Source organism: Hypanus sabinus, chromosome 13 (genome assembly GCF_030144855.1).
Source record: "Hypanus sabinus isolate sHypSab1 chromosome 13, sHypSab1.hap1, whole genome shotgun sequence".
Lineage (NCBI taxonomy): Eukaryota > Metazoa > Chordata > Chondrichthyes > Myliobatiformes > Dasyatidae > Hypanus > Hypanus sabinus.
Genome location: NC_082718.1, coordinates 52,712,234 through 52,727,794, shown reverse-complemented (window position 1 = coordinate 52,727,794; position 15,561 = coordinate 52,712,234). Strand labels below are relative to the sequence as shown.

The 15,561-nt window shown below is 42.2% G+C and overlaps 1 non-coding gene and 1 pseudogene across 1 annotated transcript; both read left to right on the top strand.

Moving 5' to 3' along the window:
* The window catches only part of LOC132403367 (1-phosphatidylinositol 4,5-bisphosphate phosphodiesterase delta-4-like), a 45,498-nt pseudogene that overhangs the window by 13,611 nt on the left and 16,326 nt on the right, over positions 1-15,561 (top strand).
* Positions 928-1,034, top strand: LOC132404324 (U6 spliceosomal RNA). The gene has a single exon (XR_009515494.1). It is a non-coding gene; the product is annotated as a U6 spliceosomal RNA (small nuclear RNA).

Sequence of the window (15,561 nt, the reverse complement as noted above, 5' to 3'; positions counted from 1 at the left end):
CAAACGTAAGGTTATTAACCCGAAATGTTAACTCTGTCTTTCTCTCCACAAATACTGACTTTCTGAGCATCTCCGACATTTACAGATTTTATTCAAGAAATTGGGACTTTATGCTTAGAGCTTTTTTTCAAAGTTCTCATTCAGCTGGAAGGTGATAGGTGAAGCCAAGTGGGTGGGAAAGGTCAAGGGTTGGAGAAGAAAGATTCTGATTGGAGGGGAGAGTGGACAATAGGGGAAAGGGAAAAGAGAGGTGACCCAGTGGGAAGTATTAGGCAGGTGAGAAGGTCAATGTGGGGAATAGAGGAGGGGGTGGAATTTTTGTTCACCAGGAGAAATTAATATTCATGCCATCAGGTAGGAGGGTACTCAGACAGAATATAAGGTGTTGCTCCTCCACCCTGAGAGTGGCCTCATTTTGGTATAACAGGAGTCCATGGATTGACATGTCGGAAAGGGAATGGCAATTGGAATTAAAATGTTTGGCCTTTGGGAAGTTCTACTAGCGGCTGTTGGTGCGGATGTGCTTAATGAAGTGGTTCCCCAATTTACGACATGTCTCACCAATGTAGAGAAGGCTGCATCAGGAGCACCAGATACCATAGGTTAACCCCAGTAGACTGGCAGGTGAAGTGTTGCCTCACCTGGAAGAGCCGGTTATTTTATTGTCACAGCTCATTAAGTAGAAAATGTTGGAATTTTAGGCAGTATTTTCAGAAGAGAAATGTTGATTAAAGAGTTGGTCCTTTGAATATAAGTTAATGCATGTTGAAAGGTGAGTCCTCATATCAAAGTTCAGTCCTATTGTTGTTTGTCACGCCCACTTTCTTGCTGAATCAAATGCATAGCCTACAAGTGAATAAAATAGAAATAACCCAAAGGTAATATAATAAACTGGAATGAATTAAATGAAATCAAAAACCCAATTGAGTGCTCACTTCGGCAGCACATATACTAAAATTGGAATGATACAGAGAAGATTAGCATGGCCCCTGCACAAGGATGACACGCAAATTCGTGAAGCGTTCCATTTTTTTTTAAAAGGAAAAAAAAACAATTAAATGCGATTAACAATAAAGAACAGTGAATGCTTGAATTTCCATGTGGGCAGGAATTTCTCCTTCTGTCAACAGCGCCAGATGAGCCACAGGGACTCTGGAAAATGATGAAGCGATGGGGTAACTCCTAAATGTATCTTCCATTTTATGTGCCCTGTGCAGATCCTATTCACCCCCATTGTCCAGTCTTAGTTATTGGCAGATTGACAGCAAATCTGTATAAAAATACACTTCCCTATTTGTACTGCATACCATGAGAACATCAAGAGCTGGATAGTCCTCAGGATTAGTACCTGATTTGGGTTAATATGGCTGAGTAGTTGATGCAGGAAGGCCTACAATGAAATCCTGAGGTCAAATTTGTTGCTGATTATTCCCACTGCTCCATCCTTCGTCCCTGCACCACCTTTTTATTCCAGAGGGAAAAGTATGCCAGGAATTTGCATCTTCAGAATGCCACATATCATAGGCATCCAAGGGTTTCTGAAGAATGCAATGGGACACTAACAGATACATCACAGCATTGCTTCAGGGTTGTGAAGAAGAAGGCTTGGCATAAGATTGGGAAAGAACTCTTTACATTAAAGTGATTAACAGCTAGGATGGCTCACAGTAAAGGGCAGGCCGCAGCCAGAATAAGGAACTCCTTTGAAGTATCACAAAACAGTTATAGGGATATGGAAGCAATAGTATTCTGGAAGGAGAAGATAATAAGATCTGCCACTCTTCCAAGCTTATCTGGTGAAATATTAAGTTCTTAAATGTTATCAATATATTCATTAGTCATTTGGAAGAATGACAAGGGAATTTATTGAAGATAAAGCATGAGAAGCTGGTAGAAGGATAATTAAATGGACATCTGGTTTTATATCTTTACTGTAAATCAATAAAACATGCAGCACCACAGAAATGAGAAAAAAAACATTTTTAAAAGGCCCTTGTTTCCACCAGTTTCTTTCAATATGATTCTTATCCACTTAAATCAAATCTTCACATTTGGATTCTGGACATATAATGTAATCACTATAAAACAAATGGCTTCAATGAATTATAGTCCATTGTCCCTTCAATGTGATTTACTTCATCATTATATCTATACAACTAGTATTATAAACACAGATGGGTTTTAGAAGAGATAATGCCCGAAGATTTTTTAAATTCATTTATGGGATGTGAAAAGGCATTAAAAAAAAGCAGCATATGAAATTAATCGTGAGTGATTGCCGAGCTTGGAGATGCAATGTGATCTGGCTGTCCTCATCCTTATTTTTTAAAGCCTAAAAAACAGGTACAGCAAGCATTTAGAAAGCTAAAAGTTATCATTTATTGCTGGGAAACAGAACACAAAAAGAGGGAGATTATAATTTATACAGACAATGGTGAAACCAAACTGGCTGGACTGAGCACAGAACAAGTTTTCTCATTTAAGAATGGATATAAATGCACTGGAAGTACAGGGAGGGTTTACGTGACTAACACGAGGAAAGGGTATGTTACTGTATAAGGAAACCTTGGACATATTGGGCTTGTGTCTGACTCACTGATGATAATACCATAGACTGAGAATAGTAATTTTAAGAGAATCTTTTCTTTGTGGTATGCTTGTTACTAAATAATAATCATGCAAAACCTGAGCATTGTCTAGACCTTTTGAACATTAAGCCAAATATTTGGGAATGGAACTAAACTCTGCGATATCATCCATTATCAAATCCTAGGATGGGAGGAAATGTATTGATGCTTACATTTGGGCCTAGTTTATTTGTCTGTTGAACTATTGTGCTACTATCCTTAATCTGAGGTAACTGGTCGGCAACAAACACAACCATTGTCCTTTGCGCCAAATTCTGAAAAGGAGTGATAATAACAGGGTTGTTGTGGTGGGAGATCTAAATTTCCCAAATATTGATAAACCCCTAGAGTTGAGGGGTTTAGTTTGGGTGGAGTTTATTAGGTATGTTCAGGAAGGTTTCTTGACGCAAGATGTAGACAAGCCTACAAGAGGAGAGGCTGTACTTGATCAGGTATTAGGAAATTAACCTAGAAGATTATAAGGCGAGCAGGAAGGAGCTTAAAAATGAAATTAGGAGAGCCAGAAGGGCCATGAGAAGGACTTGGTGGACAGGATTGAGGAAAACCCCAAAGTATTCTACAAGTTTGCTGAGCCTCTGGCGATGATCTTTTCACCATCAATGAGGACGGGAGAGGCTCCGGAGGATTGTAGAGTTGCGAATGTTGTTCCCTTATTCAAGAGCGGGAGTAGGGATAGCCCAGGAAATTATAGACCAGTGAGTATTACTTCAGTGGTTGGTAAGTTGGTGGAGAAGATCCTGAGAGGCAGGATTTATGAACATTTGGAGAGGCATAACATGATTAGGAATAGTCAGCATGGCTTTGTCAAAGGCAGGTCATGCCTTACGAGCCCAATTGAATTTTTTGAGCATGTGACTAAACACATTGATGAAGGTAGAGTCAAAGATGTAGTGTATGTGGATTTCAGCAAGGCATTTGATAAAGTACTCCATGCAAGGCTTATTGAGAAAGTAAGAAGGCATGGGATCTAAGGGGACATTGCCTTTGTCAATCCAGAACTGGCTTGCCCACAGAAGACAAAGACTAGTTGTAGATGGATCATATTCTGCATGGAGGCCAGTGACCAGTGATGTGCCTCAGGGATTTTTTCTGGGACCCTTACTCTTCATGATTTTTATAAATGACCTGGATGAGGAAGCGGAGGGATGGGTTAGTAACTTGCTGATAACACAACGGCTGGAGGTGTTATGGATAATGTGGAGGGCTGTCAGAGGTCATAGCAGGACATTGACAGGATGTAAAACTGGGCTGAGAAGTGGCAGATGGAGTTCAACCCAGATAAGAGTGAGGTGGACAAATATGATGGCAGAATATGGCATTAATGGCAAGACTCTTGGCAGTGTGGAGGATCAGAGGGATCTTGTGGTCCGAGTCTGTAGGACACTCAAAGCTGCTGCGCAGGTTGACTCTGTGGTTAAGAAGGCATACGGTACATTGGCCTTCATCAATTGTAGGATTGAGTTTAAGAGCCGAGAGGTAATGTTGCAGCTATATAGGACCCTGGTCAGATCCCACTTGGAGTACTGTGCTTAATTCTGGTTGCCTCACTACAGGAAGGACTTGGAAACCATAGAAAGAGTGCAGAGATTTACAAGAATGTTGTCTGGATTGGGGAGCATGCCTTATGAAAACAGGTTGACTGAACTCGGCCTTTTCTGGTTGGAGCAACAGAGGATGAGAGGTGACCTGATAGAGGTATACAAGATGATGAGAGACATTGATTGTGTGGATAGTCAGAGGCTTTTTCCCAGGGCTGAAATGGGTAGCATGAGAGGGCACAGTTTTAAGGTGCTTGGAAGTAGGTACAGAGGAGATGTTTGGGGTAAGTTTTTATGCAGAGAGTGGTGAGTGCATGGAATGGGCTGCCAGCGGCGGTAGTGGAGGCAGAAATGATAGGGTCTTTTAAGAGACTCCTGGATGGCTACATGGAGTTTAGAAAAATAGAGGGTTATGGATAAGCCTAGGTCATTCTAAGGCAAGGACATGTTTGACACAGTTTGTGGGCTGAAGGGCCTGTATTGTGCTGTAGGTTTTCTATATTTCTATGTTTCTAGATGTGACTCCATTTTGTGGAGGTCTTACTCCTTGATTCATGATTATATTCATTTTCCACAGGATTTCCACAAAATGGAGTCACATCTGGTGCAACTGACAATGTTTATTTTGGTTTTGTTAAGGCTCCTTAATGCCACACATGGTCAAATATTATCTTAATTCTTGTCAGCCATCTTCATCTTGCCTTTGGAACTTAGCTCCTCTGTCTATGTTCAGACAAAGGCTGCGAGGCGTTTTGTGAGGATGCACCAGTCCTCATCGAGGCATCAGTAGACAATAGACAATAGACAATAGGTGCAGAAGTAGACCATTCGGCCCTTCGAGCCTGCACCGCCATTTTGAGATCATGGCTGATCATCTACTATCAATACCTGGTTCCTGCCTTGTCCCCATATCCCTTGATTCCCCTATCCATAAGATACCTATCTAGCGGATAGGGTGAGCAGTGTGAAGTCCCTATGTGTCAGGATCTCTGCAGATCTATCCTGGGCCCAACATATTGATGCAATTACAAAGAAGGTTCAACTACGGCTACACTTCATTAGGAGTTTGAGGAGACATGGTATGTCACCAAAGGTTCTAGCAAATTTCTGCAGATGTACTGTGGAGAGGATTCTAACAGGTTGCATCGCTGTCTGGTATGGACAGCACTGGATCGGAAAAAGCTGCAGAACATTACAAACTCAGGCAGGTCCATCATGGACACTATCCTGAAGCCATCTTCAAAAGGTGATGCCTCAAAAAGGCTGCATCCATCATTAAGGACATGCCCTCTTCTCATTGCTACCATCAGGGAGGACATACAGGAGCCTGAAGACACATACTCAACCCTCAATAACTTCTTCCCATCTGCCATCAGATTTCTGATTATACAATGAATCTACGTACACTACCTTCTATAAGCAAATTCTAATCAGAATTTATAGTTTCAAAATGATTTTGTATTGCACTGTACTGCTGCAGCAAAACAACAAATTTCATAAAATACATCAATGATATTAAACCTGTTTCTGATTCTGAAGCTGAGTGTTCTTGATGAAAAACTGGGCACCTGTGTGAATAGGTTATCGATGACCTAGTCTGCAAGTTTGTACTGCTGATGGATCTGCCACCACTTTCGTGAAGATGCAGAGCAGTTAGTTTGGATTTGTACAAACCTGTAGACTCATTCATCATTAACCTATTCACAGGGATGCCCAGTTTTTCTTTTGAAAAGAAGATACATATCGGGGCAAATGTCCACGTGGTTGGGTGAAGCCTGATGTTGTAACTGTACTGCAAAAACATGGCTAGGGGCACACATAGTTCTGAAACACCGAGCTTCAGTATTGCAGTGGTCCTGTAGTCTGGTTCTATCATCCCTTCTGTATCTGGTACTGTCATCTGTTTCCTGATACCTGCTGGAGTGAATCAGATATACTGAAGAATGGCTTCTGTGGAGGATGCAGGAATGGATGATAAGTGGCATTTCTGGCTGGAGGTATTTCTATATTCGTCAGTCTCGTTTGAGTTATAGAAACATAACCACCAAACAAGGCCCTTGGGCCCACTGAATCCATGGCAACCATCAACTACTAATAAATCCTATATTAATCTCATTTTGTGTTTTTCCCATATTCTCATCAACACCCTCAGATGCTACCACTTTCATACATATGAAGAATAACTGATAGTGGCAAAGTATCCTAACATCATGATCCTTTCCATCATCAAGGACATCGTCAAGAGGCAGTACCTCAAGGAGGTGGAATTCTTCTTGACATATGGGTACTTTGATAATAAACTTACTTTGACTTTGACCTTTGATTCAAGGCCCGAGGGACTTGGAGGGAGAGACAAACAGCATTCTGGGTATTGACTTGTGTGTCTGTGAGGCTGAGGGAATTTGGTATCTGTTTGAAACAAAACCCCAGCAAAGTAATCTGGTTCTGCGAAGGCTCTATGATCTCAGCACAGTGGGTTAAACAGTCTGTAGAAAGTCTCTTTTCCTAGTCCTAGCTAACAGTTCTCTCTTTTACACGACATTTCTACAACTAACATTCACAGATTTTTTTTAAATCTGCACTTTATCCACCTGGCTTCACAAAATAATAACAACTACCTGGATGATGTTGATTGGAAGTGATGGGGATGAAATGATCATAGTAATTTAAGGTGGTTGTAAGCAGAGTGGAAAAGATGCATGAAAGTTCCTTTCATGCAGAAATCTATGGTAAAGTCGATAGCCTCTTTGCTGTTGAGGATTCTGTGTTCTCATCACTCTATATCTTGCTAATGCTGCACTGCTTTGTGACCTCTGCCCTTCTTCAACACTGTTCTCTTGTTCACTCCAAGTTCCTTATACGATTCTTAGTGCTCATGCCTTCAGCTGCCTGGTTCCTAACATCTAGAATTCTCATTCTGATTCCTTCCCCAAGCCCAGCTCACAATCACGATTCCTTTCCCAACCATTGCTCTCAATCACGATTCCTTCCCATCTTCGGTTCACAATCACAGGATTCCTTCCCAAACTGTAGCTCCCAAAGACATGCTTCATTCTCCCAACCAGAGCTCCCAATCACGATTCCTTCCCCACCCCAGCTCCCAATCACATGATTCCTTCCCCAACCCCAGCTCCCAATCATATGATTCCTTCCCCACCCCAGCTCCCAATCATATGATTCCTTCCCCACCCCAGCTCCCAATCACATGATTCCTTCCCCACCCCAGCTCCCAATCATATGATTCCTTCCCCAACCCCAGCTCCCAATCACATGATTCCTTCCCCACCCCAGCTCCCAATCATATGATTCCTTCCCCACCCCAGCTCCCAATCACATGATTCCTTCCCCACCCCAGCTCCCAATCATATGATTCCTTCCCCACCCCAGCTCCCAATCACATGATTCCTTCCCCACCCCAGCTCCCAATCATATGATTCATTCCCCAACTGCAGCTCCCAATAACATGATTCATTCCCCTAACCAGGGCTCTCAATCACACCAACACCCAAACAAGCTCAATTAACCCTAATCTAATCTCAGGGCAATTCACAATGACCAATTAACCTACCCGATAAGTCTTTGGACTGTGGGAAGAAACCGGAGGACCTGCAGAAATTCCACCCATTCCACAGGGAGGAGGTGCAGAGACCCCAGAATTGACTTATGAATTCCGAAATGCACTGAGCAGTAACAGCATCACACTAACTGCTATACTACTGTGACACCCCATCTGTCAGTTCCAGACACTGAACTTACTAAACCTCCTTGCAATGAAGAGTTATTGATGTATACCAACAACCATTGTGCTGAGGGAATGGAATCCTTGCTTTGTTCTCTGTTGAGAGAATAGTAGTAATCCTATTTAACAAATACCCCACTATTGTCTTCTTATCTGCACCTATATTACCACAGACTCAATGTATCCAGTAACCAAATGCTCTGTTGTAATAATGAAAGTAGTACCTTCACTCATGGTGCACAGGAAGAAGCGATTGTCCTTACTGCTGTTTGTCTGGCCGATTTCCTTATTGAATTTCCATGTTTTATTCCCTTTGCGAGAGTTAAAACACAAGATATTAATCAAGTGCAGGAATGCCCGAATGCTCGGCAGCAGAGCCTCTGAAAAGAGGCAGCTGGAGGATGGTGACGTTGCAAAGTTCAAATCAGAACTCAATACTCTCAATCATGAATGGCCCCAGGAAACGAGGGGCTGAGTCTTTTGGGCTCGTTTTTGAGGGGGATATCTTTAGAAGAGAGCCAAACCTTCTGTCCAGGCCGAAAATTAGGTGCAAGAATCCGATGGCGATTGGCCATCCTCCGGTTGTAGTTGGCTGAACGGAGCAGGGCTGCGCGTGCGTCTCTCCAGATCTTGTGGCACTGGCGGAGATGGGCCTGAACAGAAGGCACAGCAATGTCATTTTCATGAGCGGAGATCAGAGGGGGTTGGTAACCAAGGGAGCATTCAAAGGGAGACATTCCGGTGGCGGTGCTGACCGGGGAGTTGTGGGCATGCTCTACCCAAGCGAGATGGGTGTTCCAGGCAGACAGGTTGTTGGCGGTTACGCAGCGCAGTGCTGCTTCCAAATCCTGGTTAGCTCGCTCTGTTTGCCCATTCGTCTGCGGATGAAAGCAGGATGACAGATTTACTGAGGCTCCAAGGGCTTGACAAAAAGATCTTCAAACTTGAGAGACAAATTGGGGGCCCCGGTCAGAAATAATGTCTGAGGGAATCCCATGAAGGCGGAAGACGTGACGGACGAGAAGGTTTCATGAGCTGTAGGGAGTTTGGGAAGGGCTACGAAGCGGTCCACCACGGTGAGTACGGTAGTGTTCCCAAGTGTAGGGGGTGGTCTCGTTACAACGTCCAGCGTGATGTGAGACCAAGGGCGGCTAGGGACAGGTAGGGGACGAAGCAATCTAGCAGGGGGTCGATGGGAGGCTTTTCCATGGGCACAAATAGAACAGGCAGAGACAAAGGAATGGGTGTCAGCGTCCATGGAGGGCCACCAGAAATGTCTCTTCATGAGGGACAGAGTCCGATCGATCCCAGGATGGTAGGCAAAACAAGACGTGTACCCCCTCTGGAGAACCTGAGATCGAACTGAGTCAGGCACAAAGAGGTGATTTGAGTGTCCATTGCCTGGGTCTGGCTAAGTCCGTTGGGCCTGTTTGACTATGGCCTCGATCTCCCAGGTGAGGGCAGCCACTACACAGGATGGCGGAAGGATGGTCTCGGGGTTGGGAAGGCCCTCCTTGGAAAAGTTATAAGTTAATAATTCATCTCCTTCTACCTTAGGCCACAAACTTATCAATCACCCTTGATGAGGTATTAACTGATGAGTTATTAACTTCAAACTTTCTGCATAATCACACAGAGTTGAACTGCATGTGCATGTAAAGAGAGCTGTATAACTCATCTCCTAACCTAGGCCACGGACTTATCAATCACCCCTGCTGTGGACACTTTCTGGAGATCCAAGAGCCGTATGCTCCATGACCGCAGGACTAATTGTGTAAATGTGGGAGGGGACTATGTTGAAAAATAAACATGCTAGGTCTAAAGCTGACTCCTTCTACCTTAGGCCACAAACTTATCAATCACCCCTCATATGCTCTAGGGAATAGCACCTCTTTTCTGTTTTCATATTTCACTTCTGAGGAAGACCTGCCTGATACATTTCTCAAGAATATTTTCTCTCTTAAGTGTTTGTTTCAACACTTACTTTTCCCAGTGAGTGTAATTTTCTACATGAGGTGTTTAGCAATAAGGGAAAAAAGGATGGAAAATATGCCAAGGAGATTTGTATGAGGATCATAATCTGAAAGTAACCCCAGGGCAAAAGCTTTCAATGAACAATCATATCTCTTTTCCTACTGATTCTGATTGGTTCATTAATATTCCATCACTCAAAGTCATTGCATTTGCTTTTTCTTTTAACTTCAGTGTACAATAAGCCTTATTAATCAGAATATAGCTATGGAAACTTCTCGTATGTTTAAGACTATAACTTGAGTTCTGGTATAAGGGTGCAATGGTGTGAATGGAACACTGGTTCAGAGATAGTTACACAATCATTTCAGACAACAACCACTTTGTAAAATATTTTAATCTGTGCATGTTACACAGATGAGTCTGTAGCACTGGGGTTTGACAGGAATGTCACAGCTAATGTGTATCACTGCTATACCTTGAGTGGTTAGATAGAAAAATACTTTTTTTTTCAGACAACAAACACCTTGTGGTGTGTTTGATACAATCCAAAACTAAAGTAAGTATAATAAAAAAGCAAAATGCTATGGTGCAAAAAAAATTCCAAAACCAGATGAAGTCTGCAGAGTGGGAGCAGGGGTAAGGGGTAAGGAGAGACGAGTTGCAGGTTTATACCAAAGGCAATGGTAGGTCAGTATGTGGACCAACTCAGAGGACAAGTAGACAGTGGGATGGTTTTACAATGTTAAATCCACACAATACCACTTCAACAGAGACTGAAGAAAAAGACTATTTTTTTAAAGAAGCTTCCTGTCATTTATAATGAACAAAACAAGTCCAATTTTCCTGGCAGACATGCAGCAAGTGTGCTAAATGCACCTTATCCTGACCTCTTCTGAGCATGGAGTTCACTGGTGAATCTGTATGTGTCATTGCCACAGACAGCAGGTAAAATTACTCTATGGTCCAAGTGATAATCATTGGATCCAAATGTGTAAGAACTATAAGACCATCTTACCCAACGCCTAAAAGAAAACAGGGTGGGGGTGGGGCAAACTGGAAGCAGTAAAGTAGCATTTAAAATAACCACTACAGTACTCTTCATCAGGCAGGGAAGGTTAAAGTCACAGCATAGTACTGAAGTTTTCTTATTTGTAACCATTTGTTTTCCAAACTTCTGCCTGAATTATGTCCTTTTGGTGTGATGAATAGTGTTCATTTCCCTGTGCAGTTTCATTGACACCCAACGAAATCCCCTCTCCACTTGTCTGCCAATATCTCAAGGATATACTACATTATTCCAGCTCCTGTACATCTGTAGTTTCCAGAGATGGAAGTGTAGCCATGGACTTGGACGCACTTCCTTTGCACCCTTAAGCCAGCAGTACTAGGAAGAGTTAGGATTTAAGTCCTGATAGACTTATCAGGATATAAATTCTTATATTCTGGGAGAGAAAGTTAATTTAAAAAAGGAAAGAGTAAGAAATGTAGAAAGATCCTAAGCTCAAGTTTCAGTGGTTAAGATAAACAGGAAGAGACAAATGAAGAGAAAAGGTAATAAGGAGTGGAGAGAAGGCAGAACTGTCCTGTTTCATGACTATGTGAAAGAATTGAGATTAAATTAGGAATGCTAACTAGAACTGGGTTGGGGTGTGGACTTGTGAGAGTTGGAATGGTCAGGATGTCTGTCAAAACGTATGAAGGGAGAAAGCCATGTGCTGAGGTAATACTTCCCAGAGGAACAGGAAGTTCATGATGTGCCATTGCATAATCTTCATTAAAGAGGAACATCAACAACTCCCATGTCAGTGTTTTCCATTTGATTGCACTCTGTGTGGAGTTTGCATGCAGGCCCAGTGACTGAGAGACTCTCTACATCCTAAGGACATTATGATTGGAAGATTAGTTAGCCACTGTAAATTTAAAAAGGATGAATGTAAATGAGTACATGATGGCTTGCACAGATTTGATGAACTGAACAGCCTGTTCTTTTGTACATTTTATGATACACTATTGGGGGAATGGAGGACTAATGTAAATATGTGTGCAAGTGCTAGAACAGACTAATTGGCTGAGGGGCCGGTTTTGTTCTTATAACTGTAATTACATGAATATTATTTGAATTTATAAGCAAAGATATCTTGGATGCAACAACAGTTAGAGAAAAGGTGATCCATGCCTGATGTTCTTTAGATTATTGCTCTAAAGGAAAGCCATGTCTCTGATATGTCTGATACCACTCTGTTCTGAATTCTATCATAGGAAGACATTACTGGCAGAGAAGGAGTAAAGGATTTGCTCAATGAAGAAATGCAAAATTCTCACCAATTCCAGGGAATCTCTGGCCCATGTCTGCTTAAGGTGAAGGAAGGTTTGCGATGGTATTGAGAAGATCTACTGTGTACGTTCAGAATCCTTAGTGAACCTACAAGTCTGGAAGGAGTGCACCACCTCAATAGACTCATGGACAGATGTATCCGTCTCCTCCTGACCTATTTGTGGAAGTTTCTGTGGTATCCACCATAGAGCAGACAAAATCAGAATGGAAACAAGTGATAGTGAGTCCCGATGAACTATCTCAGAAGAAAGTGCTATGGGCTTCCTTTCCCATGTGGATGACCAGTAAGTGCTTCTGTCAGAAGTGTCGCACTATTTTAAAGAAATGGCATTATATTTGCTTGCTCCCAAGACCTCACTGCTGATGTCCTCATTTCATTTCAAGCCTTTACTGCAGCTCAGAGTTTAAGTAATCTGTATCACAGTAATTATAAAATAGAAATTAACAAAATGCACCATAATAGCATGAATACTGGATAATTAAATTTTATTTATCCTGTTTGGGAAGTGTCATACATGACTGTATGCCTTCTGGAGTTAGGGTATATTGCAAATATTAATTTCACCAGCAACAAATCTTCAGATTTGAATGTAGATTGCAGATTGGATTTAAAAAGCAGCTCAGATCTATTAGACCTCAGATGCCTGCATATGCATGAATGCGGCCTAGAGTTAGTGGAAATTAACACTCATTTTGGGTGTCTGGAGCATGGGTGCAAAGAAGGAGATGTGTGAGAACTATATGTATTTCAAAGGAAGCATTGTAGATCCACTGTAACTATAGAACTGTCCTGTAGTTACTTTTCATCCTTAGCATTACAAAAATGTCATGTAATATTGAGTTGGGAGGTCACTTCTTACCAGAGTGTCTCAATATGATCCCTGTTTTTGTTGAGTAAAACACTTCTATACCTATTAGCTTCAGTGTCCCTTCTGTTTTCACGTCATAATGATAACCATGTGTGTTACATTAGTTGTTTAAGTTTGATCTGAGGTTTAAATTTTGGTATGAACATCTTAAATTTTATGGTATATACAGTACATATAGCCAATCAAATTAAAAGATTTCAAGCATTTGTAAGAGAATCAACTGTTTTATGAAAGCAATTAATTTTCAGTCAACAGTGCTATGAAGTTAGTAAAGCAATCAGGTAAGTGCATGTAAGGATCAATATTTTTTCATTTCCCCTGAAGTTTATACTGAATGAATAAAAATAGATCATGCAATTCTTTCAATTTCTTCCTCATCTTATCATAGAGAACCAGCTTTTACTTACTATATTTATTTTAAAATACGTTGGGATGGTAGTGAATTCAAGTTTGAGAAACTTTACTATAATACACCAGATGAGTCAACTTTCTTTGAAATCAGCCCTACTGTAGGCACATTATTACAGGCTGCTTCCTGAAGGTGATAGAAAACTCAGAGGAGGATTATGCTTTTGGACTGAAGTGATGTTTGACAGTGCTCTGGGAGGCAAAGTGGAGATGTAGGCAACGTAGTTGATTCACACTGTAGCAGTGTAGGTTTGATCCTGTGTGAATTTTGGATACTTTCCCTGTGATCATGAGTTCTTTGGTTTCCACACACCTCCCAAATATCTGATGTTTGATAGGTCGATTGGCTGCTGTTAGTTATCTCTACTGCAGGTATCAGGTTAGGGAACTCAGGAGAGTGGTTATGGAATGGAATAGGGATATAAATGGGAAATTAATAGGGACTCAGTGCACTCTGGCTTCCTTCTAGTTCATAAGGCAATAAAAACTGGATCAGTTCTGAACTAGTTGACTTCTCACCTTCAATGGATTATTGGAGAAATTGTGAATATGGAAATAAGCATGAGCTATGCCTATCATGGTTCCTTGGTTGGCGAGGGGTTGAGTGGTTGTGGGGACAAGCTCCCATTACTTATTTAATTCTCCCCATGGTGTCTGCCTCAAATAACTTCTGACAGCCAAGTCCAGCTCCCAGCCTTCACGTGTGACTTAGCTACTAAACCCAGCAGAACCATTTCTACTGATAGGAGAAGGGGCAAAGGCGGGTTACTGGTAAAACCAGTAAAAAAAAACAGTTGCTTAAGGCAGAATTAGCTTAACAGCTGAGGATGGCAGCTCATCTAGGAGAAGGGAAATTCTGATCTCAAAGCTCTGCTGCCTTGTGGCTATAGCCAGTCATAGAAGTGCTCCAGGAGTAAATCTTGAGGGAAAGTTTGGAACTGGAGTCCCTGAAGCAGTCCTATGTTGAGTTCCACGCTGACCGGACACTCCTATGACACCACTGGTGCCAAACCGTATCAATCTCTGCTGTTCCTTTGGATTCATCAGCTGCATGGAGAGGGGGTGCCTGAGAATGGGCAACAGCTTGCTTTCCATATCGTTGTGTACTAGCTTGCATATCGACTGACCCTATCCAACAGAGGGCCTCATCCCGATCACCTTTCAACGTTCCAAAGAACAGTAGCATCAGAGGTCTGCCTAGAGGTTCCTTGTCTGTCCAGAGGCAAAATGGAGATATCATTAAAATAAAAGGAAAATCAGGTGCATTTTTACAAAAAGATAATGCATTTCATTGCTGGTATTTAAATGTTTCTTCGTTCTTTCTTTGAAATAATGTTATTTTAAAGAAAAGATGGTGCCGTAGGCTTTTGTAAATCCAGGCAACTTCTTCTTGTTCATCTATGAAACAACTTATTCTTCTTTCCCCATCTCTTCTTTTCAAGGTGGCTGGAGTCCTGCTAGAGTCCATGATCTACAGCTGGAGTTCTCTGGAAATGGTGGGTTCCGTACTGGCATTTCAATATCTCGTTAGAAGACGTGCACCTTCGGGGTGTGGCCCAGCAGTTCCTTGCCGATGCTGCCAGCTGAAACGTTGTTGGAGACTGAAACATCGAGACAGCGGGCACTGTGTACTGCTGTCAGAAGAAATGCATGAGCAATCCTCTCTCTCTTTTCGATGGGTGAGTGAGAGCCTCCCACTCCTCGAGTCAGGGGGCTCAGAGAAGCGATGCAGAAGATTGTAACATCTGGTCTCCCGCTCTCGTTGTTGCAGGAGAGATCTCTCACTCCCTCAGCTACCAGAGAGTGCCTGTCTGAGATATCAAAGTGCTGGATGATGGACAGGAGCTTTTTTGTTCAAGGACTCCTTCAGGGCTTTTGCTAGTGCTTGCTTGGTGGTGGGCGGGTGCTCAGTGCTTTTGCCATTGCAAGTGGGGGAGGAGGAGGGGATGGTCAGTGCTTCTGCTGCTGCTTGTGTGTGGGGGACTTCTGGGCTCTGATGTTTCTGTTAGTCATTCTTTGGGTTGTTTTCTGTTTCATGGATGCCTGTAAA